Here is a 19585-nt window from a genome sequence, read left to right on the forward strand (position 1 = left end):
TTATGGATCTCACATCCGTTGAAACCTCCAAGGCAGGAGAAACAATAACGGGAAAAACTGCTTCAGAGTCATTTGTGAGGAACAAGCAAGATGCTTGCACATGCATTTTTATACCCAAGAAATGTTGTGGCAAGGATCAAGAATAGCTATTCATAACAGGAATTTTTTTTCACCCTTACCTGTAAATCGGGTTTCTGTGTTTCAGCTCTGTCAGTGCAGAATGAAAGGTTTACTCCCCCTTTTTCCATCCATCAGACAGCAGCCATCCAATAACTGAAGTCATCCTGGCATCCTCTGGAACATGCTCTCTCCCTTATTTCCCACTCCCCACCCCCATCTGCATGCTAGCAAAATGGGAAAACAGCAAGAAGAAAACAGAAGAAAAAAGCACATCTAAAAACCAGCTTTAATAAGCTACTTAGTAGTCAGTGAGGACACTCGGTACTAAAAGGTAATGACAAAATTTAAAGACAAGGAAAAAAAAAAAGTCTATTAATAAACCTTCAGCTCTGCTACTGAATAGGAATTCTCCCTTTCAGCTCCTTTTTGTAAGGAAAAAACAAGCAAACAGCTGTAGGAACACAGTTACTGCCTGTATACATTCTTTGAGACTGACTCAGCTATCCAGATCTTCAATGAAGAGTGCTGCTGTGTATTTAGGAAAGCTTGTGATTATCAAAGTAACAGTGGTGCTTTTATACAAACAAGGATCTGAAATCTCAATGCAAATTAGAATAATTCAGATAGATGCCAGGAATTTCCTACAAAATACGTTTTCTTTCCATTTGAGGCAGTATTTATAAAATACCTCAAAAAGAATAATTAGTAGATACTTTTTCTTGAATGGTAGCTATATAAACTCTACCTATATAACTGGTGCACATGCATTTATTTTACTGTATTTATAATATAGTAGCCAACCTTCAGTGTGCTACATGAACTTTACACAAAACTTTCTACCTAAATAACAATTCAAATGCAGAGAATGACTAGGTGAACAATTTCCAATTCATGTGTCTGAAATATACTCCTAGTCTCTTTATAGCCTCGTAAATCTAGTTTGAAAAAAATTTTTTCCAAGATCGAAGAATTTTTATTTTCTACCTCTCTATATAAATCAGGTAGGTATCAGTTCAGTTGAAGACAACAGCATCACATTTAGTTTATGACAGTTTAATTACATTTAAAATCAAAATCAAACATGAGTCTTCTGAGCTAAGATATCATTTACTGCCATATCAAAGCATTTGTACTCCATGATTTCCCCTTTAAAGAAAAACATTAAGCAGCAGAAGCTGACAAATACCTTTGTGTTTATAAATTTTAATCTTGAGCTATAGCTTTCCAATAAAATTAACTGTGAATTCCTTCAAATACGAGCATCTGTTCTCTTCAATGAATTATTGATCTTTAACCACAGCAAGACTATACCAATTAGCATACTTCCACTACAAAGTAATAGCTGATTTAGCTTCTAAAACATTAGCTGTCAGTCTTATCACAACAAACTGCCAGCAGATCCTGTGCATAACATTCAGATTCTGTCTTTACAAGTAAAGTAGGTGTCTTTTTAACCAAATTACCTCTGTTTAATGTAAAACCTCTTCTTAGATGCCTATAAAAATGGAAATCCCTCCCTGCAAGCATTAAAAAAACTATTAGGTTTCAAATCCAAAAAATCAATACCATTTTCTTTAGTGGGGAAAAAAGAGAGTACTGAGGGACACCTAAACAGACATTTTGCGCTGATAAGCAATTGGCTGAAAGACTTCAAACTTATTTTGTTTTTGATCTGCAGAAAGAAATTTGGAGTTGAGCCCCAACACTTCACCTTTCAACCAGCCTAAGTGCTGAGAGAAATGAACAGACATATAGAACTGTAGTGCCACAACTAGACTTAATAAATATCTTTTAAATATAGATGCAAGGTGCAACACTGTTCCATCCCCAAAACATTATCAGAATAGCTAGCCAAAAAAAAATAAATGGGCAGTATAAACAAGTACATCAAAAAGCAAAATCTACTACAAGCACTGCAAAATCTACTAGGAAAATAGCAGAGTATTACCAACAAAAACCCCAATAGCTCTACAACAGTCACAGAATGAAGCAACTCTTAACACAGACAGACAGTGTTTCTAAAGTAAAACAAAAATAGCATTGCTACAAAAACTGATTAGCATTAAGTGGGCTGCTGCTTCCCCCACACTCCACAAGGGCTGCACACACAAGCCTCCCTAGCAGTGGGGTCTGAGCAATCTCCAGAACCTAACCTTGCCAGTTTCCTCGGATTTCTGTGTAACATCAGACAGTCTTTGCAAAACTTGCCCCAGTTTGCACATCAAGAATTGAGTCGTTTACATGATAAAGGCATTTTAAATATGAATTTATATGAAATTCACTTCTGCAGGGTGCTGAGGACATCCTCCTGTGCAGGGGGGGGGCGTTTGGCTGCCTGAGCACAAGGCCAGCCTACAGACAGCACAGGTGGTCCTGAGGAAGGCAGCAGCAGCCCCTGCCCACCCTTTGCCAGGACCCTTCCTTCAAGTTCAGCCTCCTGCCCTTGGCCCTGCTGGAGCCGTGCTCCCACTGCTGCAGCCCTGCTGGGACCCGGCCAGGCACCCTCCTGACCCCGACCCCGAGGGCTGAGCCGGCCCTGCCTCCGAAGGATCCCAGCCCGGGGGGATCCTGCCAATCCAGGCTGGCAGCCCACCCCGGGCCAGAGCGCTCCGCACGGCTGAGCTGCCCTCGGCTCCTGTCTCACCTGCTCTTTCCAAGCCACCTGCCGCACTGCCTGCTCCCCGGCAGAGCACCTGGACCTGACTGCCCCTTTCCAGAGCCAGCACCTGCTAAATCTTAGCAACGCTTTCCAGCTCCAAAGTGCCATTATTGGACCAATTAACCACACATACACAGGGATGGAGTAAGGGAAACTGAATCCAGGTTTGTACCCAGTCCCTGCTGTGACTCAAGGAATTACTTTTTGTTCTTGTATTTGTTTGGCTATTTCTCCTTTTTTTAAAAACTTACCTATACTTGGTACTCCATACAACACATTTATTTTCTCTTTCTCCAGAACTATTACATTAGAAAAAAGGAAAGCTTCACAAGAAAGCAGATTCCTGCAACAACTGCCTTCATTTTTCTTTTCCCTGATTATGTCTATTGCTACCAAAATATTTACTTCTATTTTCTCTGACTCTACAAAGAATTAAGTTTCTTTTGGTAATCCCTGTCTGATACAGTTTGACAGGATTGGCTTCTTCCTAAATAAACCTTCTGGTTGGGGTACTGGATAGCACCTTCCTCACCATCTTAGTTTCTCCTGAAATGGGAATCTTTCCAAGTAAGAGAGAAGGTATGCAATGGCTGAGGGTAAAATGGTCTTGTACAAAGCAGCTTTCTACCATGGAAATTATTTCCAGTTTTGCTTATTTGCATACCAACTAAGTATAAGTCAGGTAAGCACTTCCCAAAACCCGAAACTGACTTCACATAACTAAATAACAATAGAAAAGCCTTAAACATCAGACTTCCAAAACAAGCTTCCCTTGAACCGTAATCTACACTTCATGACTGAAAGGCAAAATGAAACAAACCTGAAAAAGTTTATTAACCCAGTTTTTATTAGTGATAAATAAAAATTCTTGGCTTTCTGTTGCCCTGATTCTTCAGCCTCCTAATCTTATTTACATAGTTCTACTGGAGTTTTTCACACATTTAACATAAACAAAGTAGATTGTTTTCTCATTCCTCTCTGTGATGGACTGCTGGTTTGACCACTGGGGTCAGAAGGGTGTTCCTCTCATCCCTCAGTCCTTGACCAAATCCCAAAAACTATATAAGTTGAAATTCCCCAAATAAAGTTCTTTCCTCGCTCTCAATGCAACGAGTGTCGTTCTTCCGTGTCGTAACTGCGACAGCTTTTAGCCTTATCTGCTCCAGTGATGGTGGCACAGCCCAGCAATGGAAAAGAGGAGGTACCACCCCTTTTGAAAGGAACACAGACACAGACTGACAGCTAGGTCAGGGAGGAACACCACTTTTCACTGCTATGACACAGGCTTATGAGATCTTACTTAGTTAACATAGCTTAGTACCTGAAAGATTGGTAAGGGCTCTTTTTCTGCTTATTCTGCAGTCAAGAGTTTCTTCTTTTATTTGTATTACTCCTCCTCTACTAATGCATTGACCTGATGAAGACTTTAAGGTTAATAAAACCTACAAAAACATAAATGCATGGAGCCAAATATTACGAGCTTAAGCAGCTATACCACAATTAGTTAAAAACATCTAATTCAAACAGGAGAGATGGAAAAACATTAAGAACAGGCATAATATCAAATACATTTCCTCCAAGCATTTGATGCTTACCCCAGCTGTGGGTATCTCTCATTTTTTTTCAAGAGTAAACTTAAAAATCAACTAGATTTAGATAAATTTTGCCCTGAGTATTATCAATCTAGTTTCAACCACATGCAGTGTCCTAATCCTCCTAATTTGGTTTTTCCTGGCAAGTTTCTGCTCTCTCTACCCTGCCCAGCTTCATTCATGAGTCTACAGCTCATGAATTGGTCATATTCATTCATATTGCTCACTAAAAGCAGCCCTTAGCCTTTTATTCGGGATTGTGGGGCTGCTCACAGTCAGTTCACACAGATTACCAGAGATCACAAGGCTACACTGATATCTAGAAGTCGCCCTTGTCTTGCATTAGATTTTGGAATTTGTGCCATATGCTACGTGTATCCATGTGCCAACCAGGGATCAAAAGAGGTATCAAATGGTGAATCAGCTCAAGTACATTATACAGACAAAGCATTTTTCATAACAATTTCTGGTATAAAAAATTAACACTGTTTTGCAATTCTACCAATAAAAGTACTGCATTTTTAAATATGCTTGCACAAAATTTAATTCCAGAAGTTACTGAAGGAGCTCCTCCTCTACCCTATGCATACTTTTAAGAAAGGCCATGCACTGTTGCTATTGATAGTACTCACTGTTTTTCCTCAGTGCCCCTGATGCACAGCTCACCAAAACAGACAAGGAAAGAGCATCCAAGGAAATCATGTCCAGTTCTTAAGGACATGTGACTAACCAGTACTACCAGCCTTTCAACACAACCACTTCCTTGGGGCCATTCTCATGCCTGTTGCATGCACTGTTTTGTCCTAGTGTGTTTGTTTTTAATAACATAATTGGCTCTTTAGAGAAAAATCACCATTGTACATGAAAAAAAATAAGAAGTTATGTATCACATAAAGATTAAAGGTCTTTAATCACAAAAGATGATGAGTAGGGTATTAAGTTAAGCTATTGAATAAATAGTAAGCAAATTTAAAGCTTGTAAGTGGCAGAGCTGTTAAAAAAAAGGAAAAATTATATGAAAGATCAGTTGCTTTTCAGAAATTCAGAGTGTGCCTAATTTCTCTCCTTGTAAAATGAAAGGTCATTATTTACCTTTTTGCTCCATCATAGCTAAGGTGGAATTCAAAATGTACACAATTTTGCTGATAAATTAAAATGTCCTCATTCCCCATGCGAAAGGAACCTCAGCTGCACCAAAGACAGCAGTGTTCTGCAAATATCTACCTGTGTCTTCACATACAGATCTGAAAAAACATTGTAGAAGAGGCAGAGAACAAGAGTCTAGTCCCTTTTTCCAAATCAATCTTGTGAACAAGAAAACCCACTTATCCCTACACACAACTGAGTAGCCCAATTTTAGTGTTATGCCCCATTTCATCCAATATCAACCAAGAGAAATGGCAGGCCCTTGCTTAGCATTATCCTCCCAATGTTATTTTATAGCTTGTTTATTATATTACATCTCGGAAAGATGCAGGTGTCAATATCAGCACTTTCAGGCCAAGAAAAAACAATATCCAAGCCTGTCATTTTCTTAGGAACTGCTCTCAACTTCAACAAACAAGTACATGTCTATCACTGGTAGAAGAGAAAATCCTATTACATTAAGAGTTCACCCATGGAAAAGAGATCAGTGCTTTGGATTTCCAACGCATAGAGCTGACTGTACCCTAACAAGCTCATAAATTCAGATATCCTACAGTGCTAGTGTGCCCATTCCAGCAAGGTAGAAGCCCCAGTGAAATGCAGGATGACTGAATTTCTCTTTACAGGTTTTGCAGACACAAGTTCTGCTGGCTATGTTAAATACACAGTAAGCATTACTTTAAAAGTTGTAGACACAGCGAGACATCAAATGGATTTCCTGACTTGCAAATGCCTCTTTAATCACCTTCAGTGCAGCAGCAGGCCTCCAAGAAAATGCTTAGCAGAACCATGAACTTTGAAGGAGCCACATCAACAGAACATCAGGGTTGGCAGTGAAAAGCAGGGTAGTCAAAAGCAACAACCAGGAACTAATTTAAACAGCTTTCTTAAGATATGTCAAACAAGGAAAGACAAAAAAATTGTCACTGGGCAGAGAGAGCTCTTTTCAGACAGATGAGCTTCTGAAGAGAGGCTCTGGAAGAATCCCAAAGTTGTCATTAAAACCAAAAAGCCTCACTTCTTACACAAACTGTTAAGCCTTAGGCTAGGAACGATTTTCAAAGCAGTGACAGAGTCTGCTTTATTTTGCATCATTGTGAATAGATAATAATTTCTGGTGAAGTTAATGAGCAATAGAAGCTGGAGAACAGGCTTTCCTTCAGTGTTCAGAACACAAAATCAGAAAGTCATATGCAATGAGAAGCCATTCAAGCTCTCCTTTATTTAGAACAAGTGTTTATATTCAATGTGTCTGTAAGGGAGAGGTGCAGACAATGGTCTCCACAGTCTTTCTACTGTACCCCTTACAGATCTTCTTATACAAAGTCAATCAAAAATTGTCTGAAAAACCTGTCCAGTCAAGTAGCTGTGTCCCAGTGCTTAAAAAGGGACTCTGGGTCAGAAGAAATCTGCCTTTGATGATCAGATGGCTCCTATCTCCTAGGTAGGTGGTATGATGAAACAAAGACAACACCAAAGATGATATCCTTATACAGCTATATCAAATAGGGAAAATACTGAAGGTTGGCCATCAGACAATCCCTTCAGTATCTCTGCTACATAATGACTATGTAGAAATACAGTGTACAGCACAAGTCAAAAACTTGTCTTTGTAACCAAGCTAACTTCTTTTATCTATTATTACTATGATTGGCACTTCCCCGAGGGTAATCTGGAACAGTTCTATAAAAGGCCCCACTTGTAAATAGATTAAATAAAAGGGTAAAGGGTATCATCCACTCACTCAATGTTATGGATTAAAATACAATAGGAAAAGTTCAATATAAACTGGAAGATACAGGAAAGCCATTTCAAATATTTCCATATATCACATGAATAACCCTTTTTGCTGTTTTAACCTACTAATGTACACTTTTCACCAAACACTTTCAGAAGCAACACAAAAACACATCCATTTTGGAACAATTTAAATTTCTAAATGAATACTGATCACTGTATACCAATTGAAAAGATCAGCTCCTTAATAATTTATTAATAAAACTAGACTAAATATTAATTTAAATCTGTTCTAAAAATGGATTTTAAAATAAATTTTTAGTCCATCTTTTTTTAAAAAAATTAATAGTGAAATGCAAGAAATTCAAGACATTTTAATAAATGTATTTAATTCTAGGGATACAGTATGATAAGAAAACCAGGCAACTTTAGCTATATTCATGGGACTTTCCTCCTCTCTGACTGACATTTGCAGACTTGATCTTTAACATCTCTTAAGGAAAACAATAGTTTTGATAATAATTAAGTGAATGTATTCATTTTATAGACAATATATAGCTATAAAAACTACAAATTTTCCAAATGTTAATATGAATTTATGTCACACCCAGGATCAGCAGCAGTATGAGTAGAGTGTTTCATCACTAATATATCAGATGCTGACGAGAAAGCCTGATAGTGATCAATTTAGGAGCTATTCTAAGTCTTTAAATTATCTTCATTAAGCAGAAAACATGATAGTAATTTTATTTTAATATCAGCATTTTTATCAGGCTGTTACTTAAAAAAAAAAGTCTTAAGTAATTACTTTTATTCATTAGTTATTCCTAAACGTAATCCACATCACATTCTGGAAACAAAAGTGGGAATTTTCTTTAAAATCCCTCTTCATAAGAGAAGTACCACAATCAAAGACCTCAGGGAGAGCATCAGTTTGGTGCAATCACGCACTGACACCTAGTGAATGCTCGCGGTTAAGAAATCCTGTTACCTTCCCATCGCGGGCGCCCGACAAGTGTTACCAACACACTCGTGCCGACAAAATGCTTCAAATACAATGTTTCCCTAATTCCAATTAGGAGGAAGGACAGGATGCGCGGAATTGCTTGAACACCAGCCTGAGAAGACACATAAAGTACCTGACCAGCCCAAAAAAACGTGTATGTCCCCGTAAATGAGTCCCTACCTTGTTTTATTTTTCATGCATCATGGCAGCCTAGTGACTAGGGCTCGGTATGGCAGTGAGAACAAGCAGACAGACAAGTTCTTCGAGAAGAGATGGATTTTGCAAACCCCCAGCTCCACTCAGGGAGTCAGCTGGCTCCACACACAGCACAATTGTTTTCTTTCCATTATGCAGCAGATGGTGCTGGAGATGATCTGAAAAGCCCTTAAACGTGAACGGCACATGCAGAGAAACAGTGGAGACTGCAACCAGAGGATTTATAGCCGAGAACAATCTGGGGTCAGTGATTATGTCATCACATTGTCACTCCTAATGTGGTTCAACAGAGATGCAGAAGCTAGCTGTTCGACCCATTCACCGAGCTTCATGCAGAATCACCAGCCTCACATCCTCACCAGAAACAACACAGTTCCTGACATTGTTACTCAACTCCTCTTATTCTTTATAATTGCATTTAAGAGATCCCTTTTCCCAAACTTTTTGCATTTCTTCAGCCTAAAACCCAAGGTAGCAATTATCTGCTCTCCTGAATTCTCAGGGAGCACTGGACAAATTATTCAGTGAAAAACTGCACTGCCTAGTATTACAAGCAAAGCCAGAAAAACAAATGCCAAAATAAGCCTTCAAGCTCTTACAAGTGAGTTGAGGTTTTGTTGGAAGGCAGGGGAGGAGGGGCAATGCAATACACTGCCAGATGCTATCCATCACCATAAATCTTTTCAGAACCGTGTTCAAAATTCCAGTTTTCACAGCTTGAGTTTCTTGAATTTCCAAACAAAATGTTCCAGAATCACATAGAGCATTATGAATTATATACCTCTGTAGCCTGTAAGCATTTTTCCAATATTAGCTCTGAATTTATTTTAGTGGAAGTTAGTTGGAATAAAAAGTTAAAATTAGGCATTCCAGAACTTCTAGCTTCACTTGAAAAAAAAATTATGTGTACTCAGGGTATTCATGCTTGGCTCTGGGTGCTAGGCTCAATTTCTCTCTCATGTATATACAAGTTATTTTATTACAGCTACAACATACACAGGTGACAGCAGTACTGAAAAGTCTTTAACAAATGGATACTTGGATGAAGTTATTACTAAACACTAGGATGCTCTTTCCTGTACGATCCTTCTCCAGCAAAACTGGTTGTCTTTGGATGAGTAGCTCCAGCTGTAGTGGTCAAAGTGGTGTTCCTTCCTTTTTCTTGATTCCATACTAACCCCAAATCTGTGTGTGGTGACTGTGTCAGGGGAAAACAGAGGTCTCCCAGCCCAAACCATGAAGACCAACAGGCCACTGGCAACTGCCTTTAGTTTCCAAATTTGTTTTTAATATATCTCTAAATTTGCTATCATACGTCATGAGGATAAATTTCTTAGATGTACTATTCCAGAGGCTTTTACAACATTAAATTGTCTAGTTTACCTGTGCTGTTTGTTTCAGCAACTGTATAATTCCCATTTTCCTTCTTACCAGTTACAAAACAAAACAACCCAAACTAAACTGTGGGGTTATGGTGGGAACTTGACACATCTGAATAACTAGCTTCTTATTTTGGAATGAGTGCTCAGAAGGAAAAACAATGAGACACAAAACCTTTCTAACTTAGAAAAAAAAATGACCCAAGCAGAGTTACTCTGTCAAGGCTTATCCTATAGCTATTTGGCTCAGGATACACCCTGAACATCCCGTACCACTTGTGCTCATCTGAGATGGTGAGGGACAGAAACTGAAAAATACACAAATTTATTGCCACCGTTTAATAAATTTTAGTTTGCGAATCAGGTGCAGTATTTTGAGATCCTCCACTTAAAAAATCCAGTGTATGTCTGTCAAAGAAGTAAATATTTTATGAATGCATCTTGGAAACAAGTTCAAGCCGAAGTAAACATCAGCAGAAGCATGGCAAATCCTGAGAAACTAAACTCTCATTACTTTTTATAAGCCTATAGAATGTTCATAAATACATAAACATACAAATTTCTAGGTATATACAGTGCTCTCCTGCTTGTTGAGACTGTACCTGGAAGACAACGTTTTTCTATGCTATCATGACAGTAAGGCTTGGCAATTTTTTCAAAGTTTCTTATACTACGTAAAAAATTAGAACAAGTAACTGTATTCTTGTCAAACAAGAATTCACACTGAGGTGTAAACATATGGGTAAAACACAGATGATTAAGAGGAGGAACCTGAGGGGGAACAGCAGAGTGTCTGATCAGCTTCCAATGATCAAAATTTCTTCCGTAATAAAGAATATTTATACTCTCTCAAACCAGTATCTTGCTTTGCAGCTCAAAAATCCTTGTTGCCATGGGAACAGCAAAAGAAGCCAGTTGTGACATAGCAAGGCTGTAACAGAAACAAGTCTGCTGTGAAATGACCAACAGGCCAGGGTTTTGTATAAAAAATGCTTGAGTATTTTCAGCCTGAAAACAAAATGCTGCCTCAAATATTACTTCCAAATCCTCCTTCCACAATTATCTTGCAAATTGTCACTAAAACCTGATCATATATACAGACATTGTCCATACAAAATGAGGTAAACTTGTATTTCATATCTACTACATTCGGTGCAAAAATATCTACTTCCATATGTGTCTTTTCCAGATATACTTGGTACAAAGTGTACATTAGTGATTTACATTACTGTACTTTGTGTAGAGGGACTGAGCAAACAGATCTCAAAAAAACAGAAGAGACAAAAGGCTAAAGCACACAACACACAAAAAATACTGCATGAGATATAAAGGAAGACTTCTAATGCAATTAAATAAAACAATATTTCAAGGCTATACATGCAATTTGCCCTTTGTATCTGTTCCCACCAGGTAACAAAAAACAGTGCTTGATTGCTAAAATAGAACATCATGCCTTTTGAGAAGGCTGTTGGCACTTCAAAGCAAAGTGAAAAGCAGTGTCAAACCCAGTCATGCAGTTCCCACTTGAACACAAACAGTTTGCAGAAGTGTGAATAAAAAAACCTCAACAGGCTGATCAAAGGATCCATGTAATAACATGGAATTCATACTTTCAAACATAACCCTTTCAGCACCCCATTATAATCTTATCAAGACACTGGATTTATTTTCCTGTCAAATACCCATATGATACATATTGTCTTGACAACACCACGTGAGAAGTACTGCACTGAAATTATGTGACCTTTAGGTGCTGATTTGTGACACAATAATGAAGTTGGGGAAAACCCTGAAGAAAACAGTTTTGCAAAACAGTTACCTGCAAAAATTGCTTTTATATGTCAGAGCAGTCTCATATATGCTTAAAATAGCTTTTAATGTTATAACTACTCAAGTATCAGTTTATGACTAATTTAAAAAGACTCCTAGGAAACTAGGTACAAGTCTTATCTGCAGACTGGCTCATGGATCCAGATTGCTTTGCAGAACCATTAATTAGGAAATACATTCTTTTTGATCTGTTCTAACAACACCTGCTTATCAGACAGCCCATTATACAGAATGTATTATCACTGAAACCAATTAGTTTGGATTACCTTCATTTCATCCCCCTCTCTGGAGGCAGATAAGAGCAGCTATCTCCATTTTGGCCATGCCCACTCTCCTTTTTGACCTACCCTGCACACTCTGGCACAGAACTTCACAGGTCTTACAAAATGCTTGAACTAATCATCAAGTAAATGAGAATACTGAGAGTAATGGAAGGCATTCCCAATGGGCAGGGTAGTTGCCAGGGAAAAAGGAAATGCAACAGGTTTTTCTTTTTTTACCTGTCAAAGCCATAGAGCAAACAGGATGAAGGAGAGGGAGAGCACTGATACCTGCATCTTTATTAAGGTCTGCAAAAGTATTTAAACTGGCCTTAAGAAGTCAAGAAATTCACCCGAAGTGAACCACTCCTTTAAAAGGTAAAATTTTACTTTCAGAATAGTGTGGCATTATTCATTTGACAAGTTTTTAGAATTAGCAAAAAATATAAGCTTCCTTAAATGGGTTGTGGGGTGAGAAAGTAACTAATACAATGATGCATACCAGAAAGAGAAAAAAAACAAAGAAAAATATTAAATCTTCTAGATCATTTTACATGCATGTATCAGTCCTTCACTTAACACTGCATCTATTTGATGAATCCTTTTGCCAGTAACACAAATGCTCTATTTTTCTCAGATTCATACACAGATTAGGAAGACGCCTTCACTGCCAGAGACATCTCTGAGAGACTGAAAAGATTGTTGTCTAGAGATACTGTGGAGTGCAAGTGTGAAGGGGCAGGAGCAGGTCAGGCCTTGCCCTGGCGAGGCAGTGCCCTGCTCCACACTCCCCACCCTAGAGCTGTACCAGCCCTGCTGTGGCTGCCAATTCCTGGCACAGGGAGGCAATGCTCCACACTCCACCTCTGGAGCCCCTAACACAGCTCCTAAGGGGCCCAAATGACCAGAAGTCCCACCTGCGGGAAGGATCCAGGAAGGCCAAGGGGTATTTAAGGTCAAACGCAAAGCAATCAGATGTCTTGACCCTATTTCCTCTTGGAAATTTTATCTGAATATTACTGGAATCCAGGAGTTGGTACTGATATGTGTCCTTTTCTGTATGTCTTCTGTCTTTCTTTCTTTCTTTCTTCTAATTCCCACTTCTTGAAATTTTTGAGAACTTAAAACTGAACTAGCTTAGAGTTTGCTAAGTTGATTCTTTGGGCCAAGTTAATTCTTTGAGAAGTGTTTTATGTTGATTAAATGCTGCATTAAACGCTTTTGAAAGTTTCTTTGATTTTCTAAAGTTGCCAATAAAGTTCATTTTGTTGCTTTGATCTCTTGAGAATACCTTGTCAGTATTTTTCCCGTGGGTCAAACTTAGAGTACATGAACAACTTTTCAATGGCTCATTGAGTGAGTTGCTTGGAGCCTTTACAGTATTCAAACCTTCCTATTCTCTGGTTCAACATTTCTCTAAATCAGTGTGCTGTGTTTGGCTGGGAGACAGTTAAATTTCTTCATAGCAGCTGGTACAGTGCTGTGTTTTGGATTTGTGCTGGACACAGTGTTGGTAATTCTGGACTATGTTTGTCATTGCTGAGCAGGGCTCACACACAGTCAAGGCCTCTCCTGCACCTCACACGGCCCCAGCAGTGAGGAGAATGGGGGTGCACAGGGAGCTGGGAGGGGACACAGCCAGGACAGCTGCCTCCAGCTGACCACAGGGATATCCCACACCATGTGGTGTCATGCTCAGCATACAAACCCGGGGGAAGAAGGAGAAAGGGGGGATGTTTGGAGTGACAGTGTTTGTCTTCCCAAGTCTCTGTGACATGTGGTGGAGCCCTGGCTGTCCTGGAGATGGCTGAACACCAGCCTGCCCATGGGAACTGCTGGATGAGTGCCTTGTTTCGCTCTGTTTGTGTGCTCAGCTTTTCCTTTACCTACTGAACTGCCTTTACCTCAACCCAGGAGTTTTTGCACTTTTACCCTTCTAATTGTCTCCCCCATCCTGCTGCTGGAGTGAGCAAACAGCTGTGCAGCATTTAGTTGCCAGCTGGGATTAAACCAAAACCATCAGTCACCAGCAACCACCTGTATAAGATTCCCCTAGAAAGTAAACCAAACCACAGTTCAGCCCCATTCACCCCCCTTCACTTTGAACAAACAGACTGAAGCAGTACATCCGTGCAGTAACATCTGTCTGTGGTTAAAGCAAGCTGTGCTACCAGTGTGACAAGTGCCAAACAAGGCTGTCTGCTAATCTGCAGTGTCTCTACAAGGCCATTTGTTTCCAAAATACAACAATTTACAATTGTGAATGTGTGTTGTAACACACATTACAACCTCCTGCAGTTGTTTATTGCTTATTCCCTCCACAGCCGTTGCAATGCAATCACAGAGGCAGGAAATAATTTTAAATTGTCATTAGAACAACCTCACAGAAACAAAAATCTAAACACTCAGACACAAGACCTATCAGAAAGATAGATTCACAGCAAGGTAACAGTGCATGCTGCAAACACTTCTCAGACTATTACCCAAGTAAGGGCCCCCACAGAGTAAAGAAACCAGTCTACATTCAAGTGCTTTATATTCCATATATGTAGCGGTACATATATACTACCTAACTCAAAACACAAACAGATTTCCCAAGGTTCTACCAAACTTCTACCACATATTGAAGAAAGTTCTATTTATTTCATAATAAAAGCTAAATAGACCTAAAAAGCTTTATGATGTGTAAGACTTTAAAATAAAGCATGCTTAGTCACAAACTATCCACATTTTCGCATTTTGCTGCACTTAACTGCATTCACTAAAACAAATTATGATGAGATTTTTAGTAACTAGTGAGGGATGTTGCTGAGCTTACCTCAACTTTCAAACAATAAACGTGAAAATAATATTTTGAAACAATAGCCACAGATAAGAACAGGCATACAAAAGGACTAGACCTTTCCTTACAGTAAATTTTTAAAACCTGTATTTTAGAGATTACTTTAGCCTGCTTTCCTCTGACAAGACTGAAAAGCACATGAGTTGTTCTGGAATCACCCTGGGGTATGTCCCTCCGGCACCTTTGCCCTTGGGTCTTTATTTACCTTGCCACTTTCTAGGATAAATATACTGAAATTTACAAATCCCTTAGAGCTTTGTATTCCTCACACACACTACGCAAAAACCCACTCTCCAATTTGCACACTGCTAAAGTAAGGGTGACTAGCGTGGATGTGAAATCTTTTGTGGCAGACTTTTGTTAGCAATCTTTCCCCAGTAAAACATATTCAGAACACTGCAATATTATGGTGAGTATAATTACCCATTAAGTGTGAAAGAACATGGGAAACTGAGCATGTTCTGCAGCCTGAAGCAATCTGTTCATTATTTAGCCCTGCTAGCCGGGGTCAGCCACTGCCTCTCACTACTGTTCACTTAGACCAGAAGATGTTTCAGACAAAGAATGAACTGGAGGCATCTCGTTGCTCCAGAGTTTGCTGCGCTGAGCGGATACAGAACAGAGTTTCTCACACAGGACTAGCGCGGTCCTGCAGCACCACAGGATCTCTCCAGAGCGCAGAGTGCACAGAAATGCCCGGAGAGGTTTCCCATTTGCTCCGCTCTGCCGGGAGGGCCGGGGCGAGCGCGGCTCTGTCCGTGCCCGGGTGCGGCGAGGCCAGGCCAGGCCGGGCGCTGTGTGTGCTGTGTGCCGGGGCAGCCAGGCCAGGCCCGCCCGGGCAGACCCGCACACACCCCCCGAGGGGCTCCGAGCCCAGGGAACGGGAGTGCCGGGCCAGGGCCAGCACCGAGGGACAGCCAAACCCCAGGGACCCCTAAAGGGGCGCCGCAGGCCACCTCACCTCGCATCCCTTTGCGCCTCAGGTGCCACCAACGCCAGGAGAGACAGGCGGTCTTACAGGCGAGGATCCAGTGAGTCTCTGTTTTGGGGACGGCCGCTCTCCCTGGGTGTCTCACAGACGCGGACGCCGGCAGGGTTTGCTCCCCTCACCCGGCTCTCCGGTTCCCGGGCTGGGTGCGCGGGCCGGGCCGCCGCCTCTGCGCTGGCAAAGGCGCACTGCGCCTGCGGCTCCCACCTGAGCGCCGGTATTCCTGCGCCTCCCGCCGCCTCCCGGGCCCGCAGCCGCCGCCAACAGCCACGCCGAGCCCCCGCCCTCCATCGCCGGCAGAGAGCGCGACGAGCGGCGCTGCCCCCGCTCCGGGGCGGGGAAATCCCCAGCGGCTCCCGCGGGCCGCTCCGCCCTCCCCGGGCCGCCCCAGGGACCTGCTCGGCCCCCGCCTCCTGCCCGGGGCTGGCGGTGCCCGGGGGGCGGTGAGCCTGGCCGTGCCCCTCACCGGCGCTCCGGGGACACACCCGGCATCGCCGCTGTCCCGTGTGTCTGCCCAGGTGTTCCCGGTACAGCTACAGCTCTGTTTACAAAACAAACAAAGGCAGGGGTACTCGGGCAAAACCACAGCTGCTTGTTGTTTGAGGCATTCAATAATTTCTTCGTGTCAGTCTGGTGAGCACAAACCACTGTCATATACAAACTGATTCTTTTCGGTCTAAGCAGACAAATATATTACTGATGTACCTGCGATTTTTTTCAAGACCTTTCTCTCTACAAAACTAACCAAACCAACATGAAACTTGTCCTTTAATTACACACTGTGGATTTTGGATTTTTTGGATTTTGGATTTTCTCATCTCTCCCTATCTTACACCCTGCCCTGACAATTGTTTTTTTACAGCTGAGGTGAAAAATCTAACTGGAACTCTGCAGGCTAAGAGCTCGCTACACAAGTGTACCAATAGTCATTTTTAGAGTAAACAACCTCAAGGGACCATCAGTGGTTGAAAATTGTGGAGAGAACGGATTAAGGCACACACCACCTACTGCTCCATTTGCAAGTGTTTCTCCTGGGTTCCCAAAAGTCTGAGTTCTACATCACTCAGGTCCCTGGGTACATCTGGTTTTCCCAATACTCTTCAGAGGATCTGATGTAGAGGGCATAGCTGCACATCTGTGATGATTGTTAGAGTTTGTGCTTTTAATTTGTTTAGTGTAACCTTCATGGCATTACTTTAAATTTACAACAGGGAAAAGTGCTTTTGAGAAATAACACTCAAATATGATTGCTACCTAAAAATTTGGCACTCATGTCTTAGCACAAATTCATAAATTATATGTAGATAATAATGAGATAAATAATTTTCTCTTTCTCTTCACTTCAAATGTAAAATATAATTGAAATGATACATACATTGCAGCCTTGGTAGCTAGATACTTTCTTTAACATCTGTTTTTCCAGTTGTCTCAGAATACCTGATATGAAAAAGGGATTGAAGCATCATGAGCTCTTAGATGTTATCCTACTAGGATCCTGAATAGGATTAATACCCTCAAGAGTGTAAGTGCAAATCATGTTTAAGATCTTTCAGAAAGCATACAGCTTCAATTTTTTTGTTTTTACTTTTCACACATCTATTTCTAACACTTTATATATTCATATTTTATTTTCATAGCACCTCTTGATATCCGATAGTTTTTAGTGGGGGGGAAAAAAGACAAAACCATTAAATACAATAAAAAATGAAGTCTTTATTCTTTTGGCTCAACTGTAATGTGGTTTACTGTTCTTTATGGTAATAGCATTTTCCTGCATGCAGTTCACCGACACACAAGTCAATATTTTTGTAAAAGGAGGAGTCAACATTGAATTTTTGCTTGTGTAAGAAACACAAAATGTCCTGATGTGATCAATTATACAAGTTTTCTATTTAATTCCTGTGGAAAAAAAAAACCATTGTGGATCCCATATTATATTTAGAACAGTTCTAGTGCAGCATGAATCAACAAGAATAAGAATAGTTATGTAAACAAACACTGGTAAAGATTTCATGAATAAAAAGACTACCTTGAAACTTCTGATGCAGGCAGTGCTAGAATTTTAAACAAATCCTCCCCACCACATTTCAATTACAAGTTATATCTATTTGGAAGCAAGTGCATTTTGGACTCAGTTTGAAACTTATTTCACATTAAAATGTGTGCAAAAATACAGTACTAATAAAAAAGCAGAAACCTAAAGCTACCCCATTCTTTCCTTTTTTTCTTATTTTGTGAAGTTCTTGAATTAAAAAGTGCTATGGATAGAAAGTAATAAAAGTGACAGTAACATCAACCTGAAGATAATCTCATTTCTTATTTTATGTACAAAACGCTGAAAAATAAAATAAAATGGTATTTTTTACAGTATTTATATTTTCTTAGAAAATTCTATCCATGTAGTTTTCAACAGATTAAGCAGTTTGCAACACATCCTGTACAGTCCAACTATGCACCGTACAGTAGTCATTTAAAATTTTAGAATGCAAAGCAAGAAGCTCTTAAATAACTGCAAACTATTGCTTGATGTCGTGAAAGAATGATGACCAATTGAACAATTTATTTCACTTAACCACTGAGCTATGGCTTCCCATATTAGACTCTTAACAGTGGAAGGAGTAAAATTACAGCAGCAAAGGCAAGATAAACATGCATCAGTGATAGCTTCCAAACTATCTATAATGGTACAGAATACTTCATATTAGCTGTTGAGAGCTTGCAAATTACACTTACTGTGGTACATATTTGATGCAATAAATATTGTGCACATGTCATTATTTGTTTGCTCAAACATGCACCACGGGATAAAATAACTATTTACAGAGAGGGTACTTTTTTAATCAACACATACGATGTCAACCTTGCTGAGAGCAGAAGATGGCTAAATGATACTGCAGGGTGAAGCAGAACAACTTCATAATCCTTAAGTTTTTGGTAAACTCAATTTCCCGAGGTCAGGTAAACTGTTTTCCGCAGAAGAATACTTAGAAGTGGACTCTATGTCTCTTGGTAGAATTTTTATGCAGAGATTGTTAAATGACTTATGAAAAAATAAAACATCTGTTCTATTATTGTAGACTCTATGGGACTTTACAGGCACATTAAGATTTGTCTGGATGAGATACTAGATGGATACTGTTATTAAGCACCTCAACATACAGAGCCACCCTGAAACATGGAAGTAGTCAGACTGCTGCTTTGTGCGACGTCATGTTTTCCCATGCATGAACTACAAGTGCAGCATGCCTTCATGCAAATCACTTCTGTCTGTACATTATAGAGAATCCGAGAGTAGAACACCTGGTCCTCATACCCCCTTCCCCAACATAAAACCCATTTACAAAAATAGTCACATATAATAGTAAACAACCTGTGAATTAAAAAATGATAAGTTCACCAACACTGATTTTTGTAAAAATATGGCAAATGTGACTGTTGAAATGCTAACAGTGGATACAATTTTTGTACTGTGTGTTTCATGTTAAACACGGAGATTCATAGGTTTGCACCTTTTTTTTTAACTGGTCCCTACAGTCTGGTTGGCCATTTTATCATCTCTTCAGCAGTGTCAGCTGGCACGAAAAACAACAACCTCCTGTCAAGATGTTACCCTGTTTTACAGAGTTGCAGTTTGATGACGAGGGGTCACTGTCTTGCTATAGGCACTGACCTTTATATATATATATAATTATATATATATCTATATATGTAAAAACTGACAGTTTGGCATGTACCTCCTACAGGAGTCCTGTTGACACAAAAACATACTTTTTCAGGCTGTAAACAGTTTATTACAAACAGCTTTCTGTG

General features: G+C 40.0%; 1 protein-coding gene across 7 annotated transcripts in view; it reads right to left on the reverse strand.

Annotated features, from left to right (window-relative positions):
- CSRNP3 (cysteine and serine rich nuclear protein 3) overlaps nucleotides 1-15871 on the reverse strand; it is a 98147-nt gene extending 82276 nt beyond the window's left edge. For 5 of the 7 annotated variants that reach the window (XR_014590492.1, XR_014590493.1, XR_014590494.1 and 2 more), the window contains exon 1: nucleotides 180-201. The gene's annotated coding sequence lies outside the window, so the exon portion shown is untranslated. Of the gene's footprint in view, nucleotides 1-179; nucleotides 202-15748 lie in introns of those variants that run through there. The other 2 variants (XR_014590490.1, XR_014590491.1) reach the window with 1 other exon arrangement.
- Between the last annotated feature and the right edge of the window lie 3714 nt (nucleotides 15872-19585).

This window comes from Zosterops lateralis, assembly GCF_965231275.1.
Source record: "Zosterops lateralis genome assembly, chromosome: 7".
NCBI classification, from domain to species: domain Eukaryota; kingdom Metazoa; phylum Chordata; class Aves; order Passeriformes; family Zosteropidae; genus Zosterops; species Zosterops lateralis.